Source organism: Camelus dromedarius, chromosome 3 (assembly GCF_036321535.1).
Source record: "Camelus dromedarius isolate mCamDro1 chromosome 3, mCamDro1.pat, whole genome shotgun sequence".
Lineage (NCBI taxonomy): Eukaryota > Metazoa > Chordata > Mammalia > Artiodactyla > Camelidae > Camelus > Camelus dromedarius.
The window spans coordinates 22,242,423-22,261,285 of NC_087438.1; the positions used below are offsets into that span (position 1 = coordinate 22,242,423).

The window sequence follows — 18,863 nt, forward strand, 5'->3', positions numbered from 1 at the left end:
TGCCTGACGCCTGTTGAGCACTGCAGGGCAGGGGGAGGCCAGGTGAGCTGGCTGGCTGCAGCCCGCCCAGAAATGAGCAGTGCCTGGGGGAGGAGAGGTTAATGGAGTGTCCACCTTTCCCGCCTCTGATGCAGAATTTGATGCCATTGCTGGACATTTATAGGACATTTTCCTGGATGATGGATTCCACCTAATACAAAATAACTCCAGGAGCAAAGAGCACCAGAAGCTAAGCCAGTTTTGTTGCCAAGAGGAGGAAGCACCTGAGAAAAGCTCCTTCTATCCCTTGACTCCCCTTCCAGGGTCTCCAGGTCTGGAGAAGAATGTGACCAGTTGCAGCAATGGCTCCCTGCTCTCTGTCACTAGCCACCAATTGCCAAGGTTTGACGATAGAGAATGGGAGATGTATACTCACCATTTTTAACTAATGTAACTCTTTAGTCAAAGCTTCGACTTAAAAGGGGTTCCTGATGTTTAACAAGGTTGATTTCATGACAACAAAACATCACTTTAAAGATGAAGTGACAAAAAGTTTCTTGAACTTACCATGGAGACCCTTCAAAAATGTTTTGACCCTGCAACAGAAATAGAAGGTAGAAAGAAGGCTATAAGATGTGGCTTCATGGTGACACCTTTGTCTTCCTGCTTCCCAGGATATTTTACAGTGCTCATTCCGGGCGATTTTTTCATTTTGACATTTCAAGCCTAAAAATTGGTCGGCAACCTTATCTTGTGGAGAAAAATAATAGTTCAGTGACTGGGAAATATATCTTTATGAGATATATTTCATTCTATTATTAATTGTCCTAAGGAAGGAGTGATCAAAAAGGGGGGGAGGAAATCTGAACTCTGCAGGAGTATTTTCTCTGCAGAAATAGCTCCTGGCATCTCATAAATTTGATAGCCCAGTCAGGTGGACTCAACTCTCAGTTGCTATTGAGATGGAGACAAAGAAAGAACACTCTGTGTATTGCGATTTAGAGCAAGACGATTCAAATCATTCCTGTGCTTGGCATCACCCAGCGCACACAGCCCGAAGATAGAGCAGCAGCATGCTGGTCACCGACCTGTGGGTATCCCTGGTCCAGCTGTTACATGAGACCACTACGGGTTACTGGACCTTTCTTCTCTGTGCTGCTCTATTTAATGTTTTTTAAAGTTTATCTTTTATCCCGAGGATCTTGCCTTACTGACTAAGTGGTAAAGTTCATCTAGGGACAGCTACAGAAACTAGCTCATCTTCTCTGCCAATGTTTTTTAAAGTTGACGTTTAAGATCTCATCGGTGGCACCAGAAAAACCAGAGCCTCGTGGTGCTGGCCTGGGTAGGCCTCTCTAGCTTAGCACCTAATGTGTGATGAAAGCTTGATGAATGTTTGTTGATTAAGATCAATATTCCTCTTGAAGTGAAAGTCTCGGGTTTGTGTATCCTGAATCAGTCCCATTAATTCTGGCAGAAGCATCAGTGATTGAGAACCTAGGCTTAAACCCCAGTGGATCCAGATTTGGAATTTCCGTAACTGTCCACTTGAAAATAGATAGAAGTATTATGTGTTATGTGCCTTTTAATTTGCTATGTTTGCAAGGCATTCTACATTGGTGTTCCCAATTTACCAGTCTGACTTAACATGTTTTAGAATAGACTGAAATGGATCCTTACAAAAAATAGCTGGTGGTGTTTGTGTAAGCTTGTTTCAGTCTTTCTTCCTATAAACAAGTTGTAATTTTATTGTTTTTGCAAAAAGAAACAAACATGATTTTTGCAAATTTCCACAACTTAATCTAAATCCTATTTTCTTTCTCCCACCAAGATAGTGCCCTAATGACAAAAGTGGAAGGTTAGGCAAAGGTTTTTATGAAAAACCTCTAGAAGTTCCATTTAGAAAATGGTGTCTAGTCTACTCAGGGTTATTAAAATAAATTATGTAAATAAATAAAATAAATTAATTCACTTTTGAAGGGCGAGGAAAGGTATATTTTAGTTCATATTCTTATTATAATTCCCAACAATAAGAGTCTAAATAATAATTAATAATAATAATGGATATTGTAATAGAAATCTATATAGAATTCTCAAACAGTTCACATGCCCGGATCCCTCCCCTCAAAACCCAGACTCACTCTGTCTTTGGTGTGCCTTCCTGATGCTGCATTAGTCTGAAATACTCATCTTGCAGACGTAAGCCCGCCAGGTGAAGTGACTCCCTCCAGGTCCCAGGGAATCGATGGTGGAGCCGGAGGAGCAGCCCGGCCTCCAGACTCCCAGGCTTGGGCCCTCTTCCCAGGGAACAGCGGACTCCTGCCTGCCAGCTGAGAATGGATTTTACATTTTTAAAAGGTTATCAGAAGAATAAGACAGAGACTATGTGTGGCCTGCAGAAACCTAAAGTTTTTGCTCTCCGGCCCTTTATAGAAAAGGTGTGCCGACCCCTGCTCTGTACCGTGTTGGCAATAAGATGTTCACAGCCTCACTGTGGGGCCAGTGTCCTAATAACCTGAGCGGGACGTGGAGGCTCTGGTCGACTTGTTTGGGGTTGACTGAACTAATCTAGAGCTATGTTTCCCAGAAGGCTTTCTTACACAGTTCTGGGTTAGTGAGGGCCATGGGAGGCCTTGTGCGGGAGGTTTGGAATGTGTGAGTGTGGCAGCAGCTCTGTGCACGTGCGTGTGCTCAGAAGGTTGGTATAGGGCACTGAGCACTGTTCTCTGATAACTCACCTTTTTGGGGTGGGGTAGCAACTGAACCGTCCCGCCCCATCTCCTCCCAGTTCTCCTCCTTCAGCTCCCCGACCCCAGGCCAGGGCAGAGTATGTAGCTCCTGGGGCGGCCGCCAAGGCTGGGGCTCCTCCAGCTCCTGGTCTCCTCCTTCAGCTCCCCTGGCTTCTGGGCCATAGGTGTGATCAGCTCACGATGGACAGTCACCAGCTCCTGCTGCAGGTCAGCAAAACCATCGCAGTTGGTTTCCCAGGGACCGGAAGGTCCCTGTTCCTTCTTTTCCCAGGACCAGAAGGTCCCTTTCTCTTCTGTTCCAGCTCATGTTTACACATTTCTGTGGTCCTGGTTCTCTCCCCCTCTTCACTTGTGGATTTCCTTCGCTGTCGCCTGCCCTACTGACCTTCAGGCATGAGTCCTAGTGGCTCAGCTTCTCTGATCAAACCCTGGCTGATGCAGCAGCTCAGAATAAGACGAGGTGAAACTAAAGAAGGCAGGACAAGGAGCTGAAAACTACAAAGGAGAGAATATATACACACATGGAGTCTGTTAATTCTGGAAACATAGGTAAAACACACAAAATTCCGTCAAGGACATTTTCAATCTGTAAAAAACGAAAAAATATTAAAAGAGTACTCTGTATTTCCAGACTTGGACCCTGGGTGTATTTTAAACTCTGGAAACTAGTGGAGCTGGAAATCCACCCAGAGAGATTTGCATAAGCACGTGCCTCCAAAGCACAGACAGCCTCACATCTCCGGAATCTGAGTCTGGAAGACTTTGATCATTACGCTCTCTTTTCTACTTTGAAAAGGATAATGGCCAAAATTCAGCCAGGTGAATAGTCATGCAAATGTGCAGGTGAGTTTTCTAAAACTTATCTGGAGGCATTGGTCTCTGAAATTAGACTAAATAGAACAAAGGCGAGACCAACAAGTCAGGCCTGCTTTCTTCACCGGTCCATGGTGTTTCTTCACAGTGGGGGTTTTTCATTGACTTAATTGTCTGATATTCATGTAAATTTGGCCCTGCTCCCTCCACGTTCTAGCCAGGGCATCTAGTCCAGCCACAGATAATGCCAGGTCTAGGCATTCCCAGGGGGTCAGGTCCGTGAACACAACCTGGGCCCCTAGCTTAATTGAACTCCAAACCGCCCGCTCTCAGGAGAGCCTTTTCCCCACCTCTTGTGCACGATCTCTGGTCTCTAACAGGATGGAAAGGATGGTGTGGCCTCCCGCCTGTGCTCCCTGATCACATGACCTGGGGACAACCCCCCCACCTCCATGCCCCCACCCCAAGAGCTCTCACCAGGACTGGGCCCCAGCTCCGGAGGACGGGGCTCTCTCATGTCTCCTCCTGCACTGTTGCCAACGGCAGAAAAACAGGAAAAGGTCATCATTTTTGAGTTCCTTCGATTTGCTTTCAGTTCCTTTACTCCCCCTCCTAGGTCATCTTTGAGGGCTAGCTCTGTTTACACAGGGTACAGAATCTTAATCTATCAGTGCAGTTGTCTCGGAGAAGACTTCAGAGTTCAGAGCAAGCCATAAGATGAATGTTTGCTCTGGGGATCTTCCATCATTTTATCCTTAGTAATGACCAGAGAAGAAAAGGGGTTTGCTCATAAGTTATAAATAGTCATGCAAAGAGAAAATGTAGTAAAATGAAACAGATTTTAAGAACTCCCTGGTGGTGTTCTAGAGTAAATAATTGAAAAATCTTTGGATTAATGTTGATGCTCTTATCATGAGCAGATTTAAGATTTAGAACTAAGTTATGCCCAAAAGACAGGGCCGATGGAACTTGAGCTTTTAGGTGGCAGGGAGGAATAAAATTTTTATTTTCAAGAAGCTCATTTTATTTTGAAGGTCTCTTTGATTGAGAGAAAAACTTGAAAGTTTAATTGCAATGGACCTTCAAAATGCTGTGACTATTTATATCTTTCCTCCCCTAATATGTGTCTGTGGTGTAGTCATTTTCATTATATTTTTGGAGACTTGTTTTGATTTGTAGAGTTTGTATTTTTCATCAAAATGAAGAATACTTTAAATGGGGAGCGCAATGCATACTCAGTTCAGCAAGGCATAAAGAAGAAAATGAACACCACTGCATGTGAAGGCTGACCACAGTGTCTGATACCGCGAGCAATCAACAAACGGGAGCCGGTGTTAGCTTGTAGCTCTCACTTCAAAAAACACAGCTCGACCAGTCTCTTGGTAGCTTTGAAAAACTACCAGTTCTCGTCCATTTCATCCCTACTAAGGTAGGGATTTGCATGGATTTAAACACGGGTTAGAGTCCTGAACCCACAGTTAGAGTCACTGTTAAGAACAATGTGTATATTACAGCCATGTGCCAGCTCTCTACAGGTGCCAGCACTCTCTGCAGGTGCCAGCTCACTGGTCGCTCACACCTCTCTGCCATACTGTCCTTATCCCCAGCTATAGATGAGAGAATCCAGGCTGGAAAAGAAGAGCCAGGGATCCAAACCCAGGCCCCCTTTTCTTCCTGGGCTACTCACCCTGACACAGCTCATTCTGAAATCCCAGCACATCCTTCCAGAAGTCCTGAGATGAGTCAAAGCAGCTTCCTGGCCAGGGTCCAGCTAGCTCCTAAGAGAGCAACAACTCTCTGCTATCAAGGAACATACCCTGAACCAGGGGTCAAGAAACCTGCGTCCCTTGAAGTTCCAACATCTTCCTTGTTGCATTCTCTTCCTTTGTAGTGAGTGTAATAATTATCTGTCTTGTCTTCCTCTGGGGGTGAAGTGATAGAGGAAAGTGACGATCACACTAATAATATGATGGAAGTTTTAAATAGCAGTGATATCATCTACTTCTTTACCGGCATGGCTGTCTTCGATGATGTTCTGGTAATTCAAAGTGTCTTGCCCTCTTGATATATTAACAACTCTTTCTTGATCTCACTCATGTCTTTCCTGCCTAACCAGCCTACCCAGGAGCATCCATGTCTCATCAGATCTTGCCTGCTACTCTGGCTCCCTCTGAGTTTTACCCAGTTTCTCACTCACAATCCCAGTTACTCTGTGTGCAAACTGGAAAGTAACTGCAGAGTTATAGCTCGCCTTCATGACCTTTCCCCCAAGACATACATTTATAAATGGGCCAAACTCTCCACTCCTGGGCTAATGTTAGGTGAGTCCTTTGTATGTGCCATTTGTAAACAGCATGGCTTTTGTAAACAACACGGTTTCCATGTCCCCTGAGACTCTGGGAGGAATCCAGTTTTTTCATTTGTGAGAAAATTGTTTAGGGCTTTATCTAGTCCCTTGCTTTTCCCAACGAGGACCTTCTCCAGCTGATGGAGAGCAATGGTGGTTCAGATCAGCACTAGGGTTGGGGTCCTGGAGTTGCTTTTCTGGAAGGATTTCCTAGAGTTGGAGAGCACGGGACAATTAGGAAAAGGAATCTGATCCTTGAGGTCAATTTGGAAGAATTGGGGAACTACCTACTAGCCATTCAATGTTTCCTTAATGTGGTTCACTGACTTGTAAAGAGGAGATGTTTTGATATATCATCATAAGACAGAGCAAGTCAAGGTGAAGCACTCAATTGAATGGTAATTGCTTGGGAACGGAAGAAGGGTCAAAGTGGCTGAACTTAATGATGCAAAGAGTGATTATGGGAAGAGAATTATAAACCAAGTGAGGAAGGTTGGGCAGAGGTGAGGGACTTCAAGTGAGCTATAAAGATGATTGCAAACCTATCCTTGTAAGAAGACATCCATCAGAATGAGAAACAGAAAGCACAAAGGATATTTTCAAGGGTCCCAAGTTTTAACAATGTATATGTGCTTTGTTTTCTGAATAATTATTTGCCTATTAATAAGTGTAGATATGCTTTTTATAAAAATTGAGTAGCAAGTACAAACTAGATTTGTCAGACTTAGCAAATAAAGAAATTCTGTACAATATCAGGGACATACCTATACTAAAAAACAGTATTCATTTTTCACCTAAAATGCTAATTCTACTGGGTCTCCTGTATTTTATCTGGCAACTTTAGTACAAACCTGTGGAAGGATGGGCACCAGCCCCAACCACATGAAGGTCTCCAGGAAAAGGAATAATCTCTAGGAAACTAACCACTTTTAACTCTAGAGAGTCCATGGCAGGCCCTTCTGGGTAACACAGTGCTCACTATTAGAAAGCCAGCTGGCAAGGCTGAGGTGTGGGTCAGGGCTGGAGGTGGGCAGTGGCTGCAGTGGGTTTTCTGCTTCTGGGTTCATCCTGGCCAAGCCTCTGTTCTCAGGAGCAGGTCAAAGTAGAAGACCCCCATGGGCTGGAACAAATCCAGGGCAAAGGGAGCACAGAGTAGGAGCTGGATGGTACAGTCAAGGTGGGTAGAGACAAGGATGTGAGTCTCTGATACTCTCGTGTTATGTCCTCAAAGGGAAAACATCCAATCATATGTAGCTGACAGGAATACATATTAATGGGATTAAAGTTGGGTAGGATTCTCTACCAGGTTAGCTGGAGTCCATGAATGCTTCTTACAGACAGGGGGATGGTTTTATTCTTATGCTTAAATAATGAGATGAATTTAGGCAATCAGATAGGAGAGAACAGCTGCTCCATGTAACAGAGGTCACCCCTGGGAAACTTTCCAGATGGTGAGGGAAGGAGCACTTTAAGCCAGACCTGTGTGAAGTCTTGACTGGGAAGAGTGGTGGGATGAGCTGGGCTGCAGTGAGAGAAAAGGGCAGCATAAGATGTCTAGGAGGCTCTGAAGACTAACAAAGTCAAAGCCCATGCTTCAGGAAGGGAAGTGGGAGCTGCCCTACACCTTGGGGTGACTAAATGTAGAAGAGGTCCAGCAGTTGATTTTTGCAGGTAGCAGTGGCAGAGAGCAGGCGGTGGTGGGGGTCTGGTGATGTGGAATCCAGCAAAAGGAAATCATTTTTGTAATCAAGGAATTTTGTCCTTCAACAGGTACCAGCAAACCTTTCCCGAGAGCTTCATCATGAGGGGGGACTGAGGCTCTAGGGATGGGTAAATTACAGTGTCTTCTCTCAAGGGATTGACAGTCTAGCAGAGGCAGAGAGCCTGTAGACGGAGCCAGGCTTTATCAGAGATACAGGGGAAGTGGGGGCCCATCACAGAGACTCCCCTAGGCCAGGAACCATCTTGTCCCATCCATCAGTGTTTTCTCAGCACCCAGTGTGACGCTCGGCTTGATAAGTCATATTCTAAAGTAAGCTCATTTGCTAAATTAGACTTTTTCAGGGTGTAGGAAGAGACTTGCCCAGGTTATCTTAGGTGATTGGAGTCTATGAAAAGGATCTCAGCCACGTGCAGGCATCGAATGATTCTTCAGAGCTCCTAAAGAGACATGAGCCATCAAGAAAGCCTTCGCAGTAGGGAAAATTTTGAGCTTGGTGTTGAAAGATGAGTAAGTATTCGCCAAGGGACCAAGGTAGGGAAGAGGGTTTGCAGCCTGGCCTGAGCCAATTGGCTGCTCACAGGTGTCAGGTTCTTTTGTTAAATAGCAATAGCCTGTGATTATCAGGAAGGGCTGAGAACTCTGCAGCCCCAGTGCCAGGGGTTGGCTTACCATGAAAGCAGGTCCTCGACTCCTGCCACGCACAGCGCGGGTATCAGCAGGTGGGCACAGAAACAGTCCCACCGCCTGCTTGGATCAGTTTGGTGATGTCTCCACGGCCGTTCTTGTCGGTGCTCCGACGAGCCCCTTCCCAGCACGTTCGCTCTGAAGGGCAGGCGGTAACGCTCTGTGGGCAGATCACCTGGCTTTATCATCAGGCCCAGTGACAGAATCCTCTGTGAACCCCGGACACGTGGAGTCCCACAGCTAAAGCACCACTCAGAGGTGTTAGCAGGCAAGGACAGAGGTGGCTGTATCAACCTTTCTAATCAGTTTATCTTTAAAAAATCTCTCATTCCACAGAGGAAGAGCATTTAATCAATTTATCTCAAAAATCTCTCATTCCCCAGATGAAAAGCATCATTTCTAACTTCCATTTCGGTGATTACAGAACCTTCCGCGGCAGATTTAGGTAGTGATAGTTCAGATATCTGCCGCAGCTGCCCCTACAGCTTCAGAGTGTGGTCTCTGATAAGTGTCCTTCAAACATGAGCTCATGGCCTCTGGAGTGTAAACTACGGTTGTCATCACTTGATAGCCTGTATCAAAATATTTTAAAATAAATTTCAGACAATATGAAGAATAGATAGAGACTTTCCAGGCAGGGGACGGACATCAGCAAATCTCATGAGTGAATTCCCAGGTTTTCTTGGTTGATGTGAGTTAAGCCCATGTAAATAGACCTGGAGGAACTTAGGTGTCAGATTCTTCCACCTTAAGGAGTGGCTTAGCATCTTTCTTCGTTTGTACGGTGGCATTAATAACAGTGTCTGCCATATGGGTATTGGTCGGGGGTGGGGGAGGATTAAAAGAGAATACATTAAAAGAGCTTAGCGTGATCCCTGGTACATAGTAAATGCTCAACAAACAATAGCTATGATTGTTTTTACAGTTGTTGTTAATATTGAGATAGTAATAGTTGTTTTCTCTGCCTAAACTGATACCTGGTTCATAGTAGGCTCTCCACAGGTAGTTTCAGGAATGAATGCATTTCAGAATCTCCTGATTTATACTCATTCACTCAACAAATATTCATTGGGCACCCGTATGTGCCAGGCACAGTGCTAGGCCCTGGGAATAAACTAGTAAATGAGGTCATATGACCTTACCCTAAAAAAGTTGACCGTCTATAAGGGTAATCAGACAAGTGACTGGGCAGTAGGGATGCTACTGAAGCTGCCAGGAGGGCCCCAGATGCATTACAGGGGAGGGTCAGAATAGGATCTCTGGGGGTGATGTCTGAGCTGAGCCCAGAGCAGTGGAGAGGAGCCAGTTAGAGGTGAGTCCAGAAGGTGGTTAGAGTGGGGAGGATAGACCCAGCTTAGATGCGTTTAGGGGCCCAAGACGAGAAGGAACCTATCTTGTTCTGACAGTTCAGGACAGGTAATTTAGTTCAGGTAATTTAGCATCCCTGAGATGCTTAAAGATGACTGGATATTCAAGTTTTAAATTTTCTCATATACAACTACACAGAAATCATTCATGTATTCTGACTGTAACAGATGGAGAGTTACCTTCTTCTAAGTACGTAAGAGGCAGATGTTGCCACCAAGCCTGGAGAATGGGAGAAGGACGGAATCCCTCTCTCTCTGGCTCTCGCTTTTGGTTTTCCAGTTTGTGTTAATGTGATTTATGCTGTATTAAGAATGTAGGCTTTTATTCTTGGATTTCCAGTTCTTGCAACCAATCTTACTGAATCTGTTGATGACTTCAAGTAAGGACTGACTGTCCTTTTTGCTTCCACCATGTTTTTCAATCCACATTCTTGATGAGAGTTCATTTGATTGGACCCCAGGTTGTGTGGTTGTTGCAGGGGTGAGTGATGGACTAGGGTAGAGAGTTGAGTAAATTCTTCCACGGTCTTCCGGTTCTCTTCCTGTCTTGTTCTTTGGGGTGAAGAATAAAATCAGATGCGGGAGCATTTGTAGGGTAATAGCAAGTCACTGGGGAAGCCACCGGTGAGGAGGAGCTGGCCTTTTTCAAAGTTCTCCAGATCACCTAGGACCAACTTTGACATAACTTTCACTGGGCTCAGGCCCCCCAGGATAAGATTGGGTTTATTTCAGAATTCCTATCATTGGGCTTAGATATTTGAACGTTCTGGTTCTAGGTTAATTGACTCCCACTCAATGCCTGCCATGACTAGACCACACTCTCAAGTCCAGTGTTTACCAGCAAAATATCTTAAAACTTATACATTCCCTAGCCCATTTATCCAAAGGTTTATTCAACAAAGATGTACTGAACACCAACCATAAGCACAGCACTGTGAAAAAATCAGGAAAGGGAAGAGAATGGGACCATTTATTTTTAATAAAATGCTAATAGTTTGCAGCACTCTTGCTATTGACATTTTGGATGGATAATCCTTTGCTGTGGGGGCTTGTCCTGTGCTTTGTAGGATGTTTAGCAGCATTGCTGGCCTCTACCCACTCGATGCCAGGAGCACCCCTCCCCACAGTTGTGACTATCAAAAATCTCTTCAGACGTTGCCATATATCCCTTGAGGGTCAAAATAGCTGGTGGTTGAAAATCACTGGCTTACAATATCAGGCATCATGCAATATTGCATCTTTCATATATATTTTCTCATTTAATCTCCCCTCCTCAGTAAGCTGTTAAGGAATATAGTTTGAACATGAGAGTAGGAAGTGTTCAATGACTTACCAAGGGCCCCATGGGTAGTAATTATGGGATTTGGACTTTAAATCTAGGCTTGCCTCAGACTGCCATGCAACATATAGTCCTAACGCCAAGGAACTTAGGATCTAGTTGGAGAGATGTGATATGAATCAAGTAAGTTATACTTGTGTTCACTGGAGAAGAAGTGATGTGAGCACTCAAGAGAGAGGTGACAGTAGACTGCAGAAGTCAGGGAACACGTCCTGCAGAGATTGGAATGCTCATTGAATATTTATGGACAAACACTTTTACTGGGATATTGATTTCATGTGGAGCAGTGACAGGAGGTGGCTTAGGCAGGTATTGTTGGACAGCAGTGAAGTCCAGCTGCTGGTTCCAGAAGGCATCTGTTTGAGTTTGGGCTCCTCTGCTTACTACTTGTGTGACCGTGAACAGCTAGGTAATCTTTTGGCCCAGTTTCGTTGCCTATAAAATGGGTTGATAATAGTAGTATATATTCTCAAGATTATAATAAGGACTTAATGAGTTAACACTCAAAGGACTTAGAAAAACACCCAGCATCTAGTAAGTGCTCAGTAGATGTTGGCTACTTAGTACTTGATTCTGTCGGACTTCAAATGGTTTAGAACCTATACTGTCAATAATGGAAGCTTTTGAATCAAGGCCTGCAAAGATGTTCCACAGGTATTGCAAGCCCCCTTCCTGTGTTCGTGGCAAGATCACACATTGGTATCTTTGGGTCAGAAACCGGTCTCTGGCTCTAGAACTGTTCCCAGAGTACCAGGGTCAAATGGTTCAATACCTCTGTGGGGACTTTGGGTTTGAAGCATCACTGAAGATGTATCTCCAGCAGGGATTCAAAGAGGGAAAGAAGCAGCCTGGACATCTGTTCAGATATTCATTCAGCCATCCAATCAACATTTACTGAATACCTTTTCTATTCTGGGCATCATGTTTCTATTAACTACATCTGGAACTCCAACAAGTCATCCCTCTGCCCATGTGTTGACTGAAAGTTTATTGGATAGAATTGTCATTGTTTAGTTTCAAGACAATTCAAAGTGATTCCTGCAGCTTGTGTTAAAATCCTGAGGTTTCTTCTCGTGTTCCACTTGGTACCGCTGCTGGGCTTTGTGTTTGTGGAGATCTGATGGCCCTGGATGTGGCTGGGGATCTTCTCCTGGGAATTTCCTCTTTCTTCCTCTCTCCAGCTTTTTATAGCTACATAAGGTTTAGATCTGTTAGCAAACACTTGGGTAATTATGCCCCTCTCTGTTTATAGACTCAGGATAAATTGTCCTAATGGGAAAATATCTGTCCTTTGGCGTAATTTGGATCAAGGCTTTTAATTTTTTGTTTGTGTGTGGTTCGTTTGCCTTTCTAAAAATCATTTTGATGTCTGTTTCACTCATGAATCATCTACTGTTGATACACAACAGCACTCAATAAACCCCACTAGAAATCTTTTCTTGATCTAAAAGTAGTTGACGCTGGGAAAGTGTGTGACCCATCCATATGCCTTTCTCATGGATGCTGAATTAAAGGAAACAGTTGGATGTTAAGACTTTTAGGGGATGTCTGATAAGAGGCCCATAGAAATGACCCACCAGAGCCTTGACCACCAGTATGCTGGGAAAACTCAATTCAGCTCAGTTTGTCTTAAAGCATCAAAGCCATAGTGCATTTGTAGCCATTCGTTCAACAGCCATGGAACAACTACTATATGCAAAATTAGCGTATAGATGAATAGCTAAGTGTTTCTAATTAATAAAATAGAGGTGGACTTTGATTAGATTTTTCCACTTTGTGGGAGATAGCAATGCATACTTCTGATTAGAAGGTGAAGTCAGTCCTTCCTTCCTCTGCTATGCTGGGAAAAAAACGACTGAGTTTCCCAGGCAGTGTAAACCTGTGGAAGACTTGGTCTTTAATCAGTTTGCACCAAGAATAAATGCTTCTTTTTGCAATGTTTCCTCCCCCTCCCAAGAGCTAAAAATACTTAATGAATGAGAGGCAGTGGTGCAATGGTTAAGCACACCCTTTTGAGTCAGACTAAATGGGTTTGAATTGGGACTTCAACATTTACTAGCTGTGTTACTTAACCTCGTCATGACTCAGTTTCCTTGTTAGAATAAAGCTAATAATTACATCCACTTCACTGGGCTACTGCAAAAAATAAATGAGACAGACAATCTACATGAAGTAGCTAGCACGGTGCCCAGCATAATTATAGGAAGAGTTTAATAATTCGTAGCTGTTATCATCATCATCATCATCATCATCATCATCAACTAACATCTGTGTGCTCACTAAACAAAAAGTGAGGCTGCTGTACATAGAAACAACATAGAAGAGTGAATCTGTAAAATATACTTATCAATGTCGAAAGTCAGGCATATTCTCAGAGAAACCCATCCCAATAAACAAAGGTCCAATGAGACATGGGCATAGGTTTGCAGAGAGAATTACATTCTTGTGGTGCCCTGTTTCTGAATTAGGGAACATGGATGCTTAGGACCAGTGCCCCCACATTCAGCAGGATAATGAGGAATCCTGTAGCCCTGGAAGGGAGTGAAAGGAGTTCTCCAGCCCAGCTTCTGCCTGAACATGCAAGACTATCACTGGGATGAAGTCTTGAGAGGTGAAGATTGCACAGTGATGTCAATGTCAAGTCAGTTCCTATTAGCATCAAACAAGTCTTCTTTGTGTCTGACCCAAATTTTAATGTTGCGTTTTGAATCTCTTACCTCTTCTGTCTTCTGTAGAGATGAAGAACAGCTGGCGGGTGTCCTCTTTATAATAACCTTTCACGTGGGAGGAGAAGACTGTTAAGTTTGCCTTTAGGCACTTTTTCTCTCTAGACTAAACAACTCCAAATCCTTTAACCTTCCTTCGTAGGTTCTATTTTGTCTCTTTAATCATTTTGGTTCTCCTTTGGAACCTTTCCAGTGTCTCCATGTCGCCCTTAAAATAAGGGGCCTCTGACTGGACCTGCCACCCTAATGAGAGTCTGTCTGCTGCCAAATTCTTTATGATGGGGGAGGGAGAAGTGAGGAGAGGCACTTTTCTTTCATGTCAGACTCCCACCAACTGAATTAACCCCACGGTTGTGGTGCCTATTTCTTATCAGTACAACATACAGATTGCTATTAAATGCATGATCTGCTGTGATCCTCACGTCTGTCAGTTTTTCTCCAATCTAGATATGAAGCCCCATTTATGCCTGTCGTTTTGATCATCACCCCTCAGGATACTACTTTTGTAATCAGCCGTCATGCTGAACTCGAAACCGTTTTTCACGAGACATTTCCTTCATGTGTTGAAGCCAATTTGGATTCTCTTAGCATATCAGCAATTCCCACTCAAATTAATATTATTTGTAGACGCTGGGTGTGCAGATAGCAATTTAAGTATTATTTAAACCAGACCTAGGATAAAACTGGAGGCCACATTTTAAGCACCCTTTTGTTTACTGAGCCATTGATCTCTTTTCCAGTCTCAGCGAAACCTGGGGAGGGAAAAGACCGACCAGATCGTATCTTTCTGGCCTGCTGATGAGAATGTCATATGCATTCAAAAGCTTTCCTGAAATTAAGATATTATACAGATGTGGTCAAATTTTAATTCTCAGCACATACACACCCTAAATTGAGCTTAGGCAATGGAATTGGTGGGGAAGAGGGGAATATTTATTTGCATTATGCTTAAAATCATGGATTTACTTTTAAGCAGCCTTGATTTGCACATCATAAATTACATACCAGATTGAAGGAGTAAAGTAGAAGAAAAGCATTAAGAAGCTGTCAGTGGGGCGAGCAATCAGAAGGAAGAAAAGGAGCACTTCTGAAATTATTATTAGAAGATTATTTAATTTGAACCTAATTCCCAGAAAACTTAGGTGCCCAGATGCCACAGAAACATATGCTAATGAATCCACTGGGACCACCACCTCCTGGCCCAAGAGAGGGAGAAGGGAAGTGGAGAGTAGCTAATATTCACTGGGATGCTTAAAGTATTTGCAAGGCAGTAACCTTCTGTTAGAGAGTTCTGATACACTTGGCATTTTCTAAAATCATCAGCCTAACTTGCTTTGACCCAGGAATTGCAGTATTTTGAGGATTGGCTTGCAAAGTTTCTTCTCACTAGGCACATGTACTGTTCTCCTAAACCCCATTGTCATTATTGGGTGCAATGCCCACACCTCCTTGAGATATGCTTTATCCTGGGGTTTTGTTTCCTTCTAGTACTTCCAAAGGAGGAATGCTGGACTGCCTGGCATTCCTGCCCATCTCTGGGTTTGCTGTTGTGCCTGCTGGAATGAAGCAACTGGGGGTAATTTCAGGACTGGTGATTATGGTAATTATTTACCATATGCTCTGTGGGCTGCTTCTGGGAGTGGGCCGATGTCAGGGTGGGGGTGGGGGGAGCTGGACAGGGGTTGGCCCCTCCCAGGCTCTAATTACCCATTGCAGTGGCAGTAATGATAGCGGAAACCGAAGCTTTCTTTTGCCTCCTCCTTTATGATTGATTGCTTTGAATTCCACCAGATCTGTCCGTTGCAGAGCTAATTTATTTTATGGGGCTGCTGGATGCCCACGGAAGAGAGCCGTGGCTTACAGATGTAGGGGTGGGGAGTGGTATGAACCCCGAGGAATGGGGTGAGTGTGTGTGCTTGTCTGCAAGTCCCAGGAGGCACAGGGCTTCAGGCTGTGGGGAGACTTGTGCCCTGCAACCACAGGAGGTCCCCATACCTCAAGCTGCCCACTGGGAGCTCCACCCTGGATCCCTGTCGAAGCCTGGTGAAAATGTGTTTTGAGCAGAAGTTCCTCAATGGTTTGAGGTTTGGCACAGCAGCACTTTTCCTTTTCAACAAGTGTTCAAAGTGGGGGGAAAGGAATAAAATACAATTGAAGTTTTGAAAAGCAACCTTTTCACGCAATGAAATGTGGGATGACCTCCCCCTCTCTCTGCCAGCCCCCACCCCTGCTCTAAGAAAAGCAAACACTCTTTTCCTGTCTTATTTGTATTCCCATTAATTTAAGACAGGAAGCCCTCAGTGGGTGTGATGTAAACAATTCAGTCTCGTGGGTCGGGCTTCCTCATCAGTTTGCAGCTGGAGAGATGGCTGCACTGCCCAAGCCCATTCATGCCTCTCCGGGGGATGACTTGTTGACTGAACCCCGCAGAAGACGGGAGGGGCAGGAGGGGCGGGAGGGGCGCGGGAGCCGGAGAAAGTATAAAGGAAATGCTTAAGTTGTGCAGTCACCGGCGATTGTAATTCAGCAGTGGTAAATTTGGTTTCTCTGGCAGAAAGAATCTGATTGCAGCTTGCTGGAAAGTTGCCTGATATCCTGCCCGGTGTAATGGTTGTGATTCTAGTTTGGGGCTCCCTCTCATCCCACCCCACCCCCAGAAGGAACCCACGCTGCTGCTGATTATGAAACGGAGCGGTTATGAAATGAATTGATGCGGGGAGGTGGAGCTTCTCGCGGCGCTGGAGGGAGAACTTTTGACCGGGCGAGGGTATCTGGGTAGGGCGTTTCCAGTTACCGCTGGAAGCTCCGGAGCAGTTGATGTAAACAAAGGTGTCTGCATCAGAAACCCCAAACTCCCCGAAACCTCCCCGGGGCGGTTTCCTTTTCCCCGCGAGGGGAGTGACCAGGGAAGGGGTTCTGGAATGCTGTGGAGTTTTGACAAGTGAGCAGGGAGTGACGAGCCGAGCCGGGATTCCATTACAGCCTTTTCATAACCTCCCCAACCGGGGCTGGAGGAGGGAGGAGGGGGTCCTCCCACAGACCTGGAGCGGACGGAGGGGAGCGCTGGGGACTCCTGCGGGAACCATGCTCCAGGAGGACCGACGGGAGGCGCGCAGGAGGGCCGCTTCCCGGGCGGGGCGTCCGCGCTGAGCAGCCCGGCCCCGCCCCGCCCCGCCCGCGGCCAGCAGGTGATTAGGCTCCGGCTCGCGACCCGGGGCGTGCGCTCCCAGCCGGAGAGGATTACCCAAGGCCGGCTGCTGCCGACCAAGCCTCCACCGAAGACGTCGAGAGGAGACCTCCGAAGGTGACTTCAAAACTGGAGGTAGGAGTCCGCTTAGCAAACAGAACCTCAGGCTTCCCCCATCCTGTCCGGGTTGGGGTGCCGGCTGAGGCTGCATGCGTTAGGTGTGGAAGTTAAGCCACAGCCACAGAGAAACGCAGCAGTAGCCGACTAACGCCCGCTGTACTTCCCCCCGCAGACCACTTGGGTGTCTTGTTTTTGACTTGGGGGATTTGCATGTTTAGAGATGGTTTGTGGTTCTTGGGAAAGGAGTAATCGACATGGAAGGGGTTTGTCAATTACTAGACGGAAGGAGGTGCCCTGAGTGTGTGTGAGGAGCGGGACGGGGAGCGCTGGGGGGGGGGGGGTGGGGGAACGAGGGTCCAGTCACGAGGGGCTGCAGAGCCTTGGTTCTCCGAGTCACCTCGATGAGAGGTGCTGTTGAAGCCCAAGAAGGGGGAGGGCGGTCCAGCAACCCAGGCATCTATGACACGGCCCTTATCCCCCTGCTTACCCCTTTGGCTAGCAGGGAACGACTCTGGGGGTAGAGCGGAGCTGCGGCTTCTACCGGCAGGAACTGTTTTTGATAATGCAAGCGTCGTGATCTCGTTTGCGGACAAATCTTTGCCCTAAGCTACTAAACATCCCACTTGGACAACTCCCCCACCACTGAGTCACAAAATGTTTCGATTGCAGTATCCGCGAATCAAAGACTTCAAAGATGAAGGGTGTTTGGAAGGAGAATGACATTTTCTGTCATGTTGCTACGGTCTAGTAAGCAGTTTATAAACACTAGGAGTAAGATTAAGTCAAATTTTGTCTCATGAGATGGAGGTTAAAGAAGAGGGAACTACAGCCTTCACTCTGGGAACCACTTCTGGGAGAACAGATTCTGTGAATGTAAATAGTAAATGCTTTTCATAAAAATAGGTCAGACTGAGTTTCATATAATAAGGGGGATGGCATAAACTGTAAATAATGTAGAAGTATCTTTAAATACACTCAAAATATAGTACTTTCAGACTTTGCACTCCTATACTGTTTTGCAACTCTAAATTCGCTTTGCAGATGAATTGACAAGTCAGGTACAAGGGGATTTCCTTACCCACGAATGCCAGTCTGGCAGTTCCATCCTCACTAACCCAGAGATGCACCTTGGCACCCTCGTTTTGCTGAGGTGTTAACAAAGTTAACAGGGCCCACCCAGAGTTAATTGCCTTCAGGATTGCTAGCCGAAACCATCATCCCCTTGGGTGCAGCCATGGGTAAGGTAGGCTTTGGGATACCAGATCTATGTCAGGTTCTAAAGAGAGTTCTCAGAGTGGGCCACACACAGAAGAAACAGAGCTAGGATGTACCAGGGAAAGCGGAGGAACCAACATGGACCCGGGATTTCTTGCTTGCCCGTGCGGTTTCAGCCTCGAGTGCTGTGAGCTGGTGCAGCTGGGGCTAATTGTCAGAGGAGGTAGACCCAACCTCTTCCTAATCTAGGGTGAAAGCAAGACGGCCAGGTGTCCTCAGACCGCCTTTCCTTTTGCCTTCTCACTTTTATAAGTCGCCCCAACACCTCGCTTGGCATGCACAGCTCCGTTTAATCCTCTGTTCCTACTGATCTTGGTGATTCCATGCAGGTCAAGCTTAGAATTGTTTCCTTGAAGTGAAATAGTGACCCTATTCCTGTCTGTCTCCTGGGCCATCAGGTTCTCGTCTCACCCCTCTGCCAGGTGCTCAGCCCTTGTCTCCTTCATCAACTCTTCTCTGTTTCCCAGAAGTTTCACCAGGTACCCTTGCTGCCATCTAGAAGCGGTTTCTCCTGATCTTTGCCTGGGTTTTCATCTGGAGTCTGATTCAGCCT

At 45.6% G+C, this 18,863-nt stretch overlaps 1 protein-coding gene across 3 annotated transcripts in view; it reads left to right on the forward strand.

Moving 5' to 3' along the window:
• The window catches only part of PDZD2 (PDZ domain containing 2), a 339,218-nt gene that overhangs the window by 142,519 nt on the left and 177,836 nt on the right, over positions 1 to 18,863 (forward strand). Inside the window, exon 1 of one of the 3 annotated variants that reach the window (XM_031443633.2) lies at positions 16,906 to 17,050. The exons of the other annotated variants lie outside the window; for them this stretch is intronic. The gene's annotated coding sequence lies outside the window, so the exon portion shown is untranslated. Of the gene's footprint in view, positions 1 to 16,905; positions 17,051 to 18,863 lie in introns of those variants that run through there. 3 annotated transcript variants of the gene reach the window in all.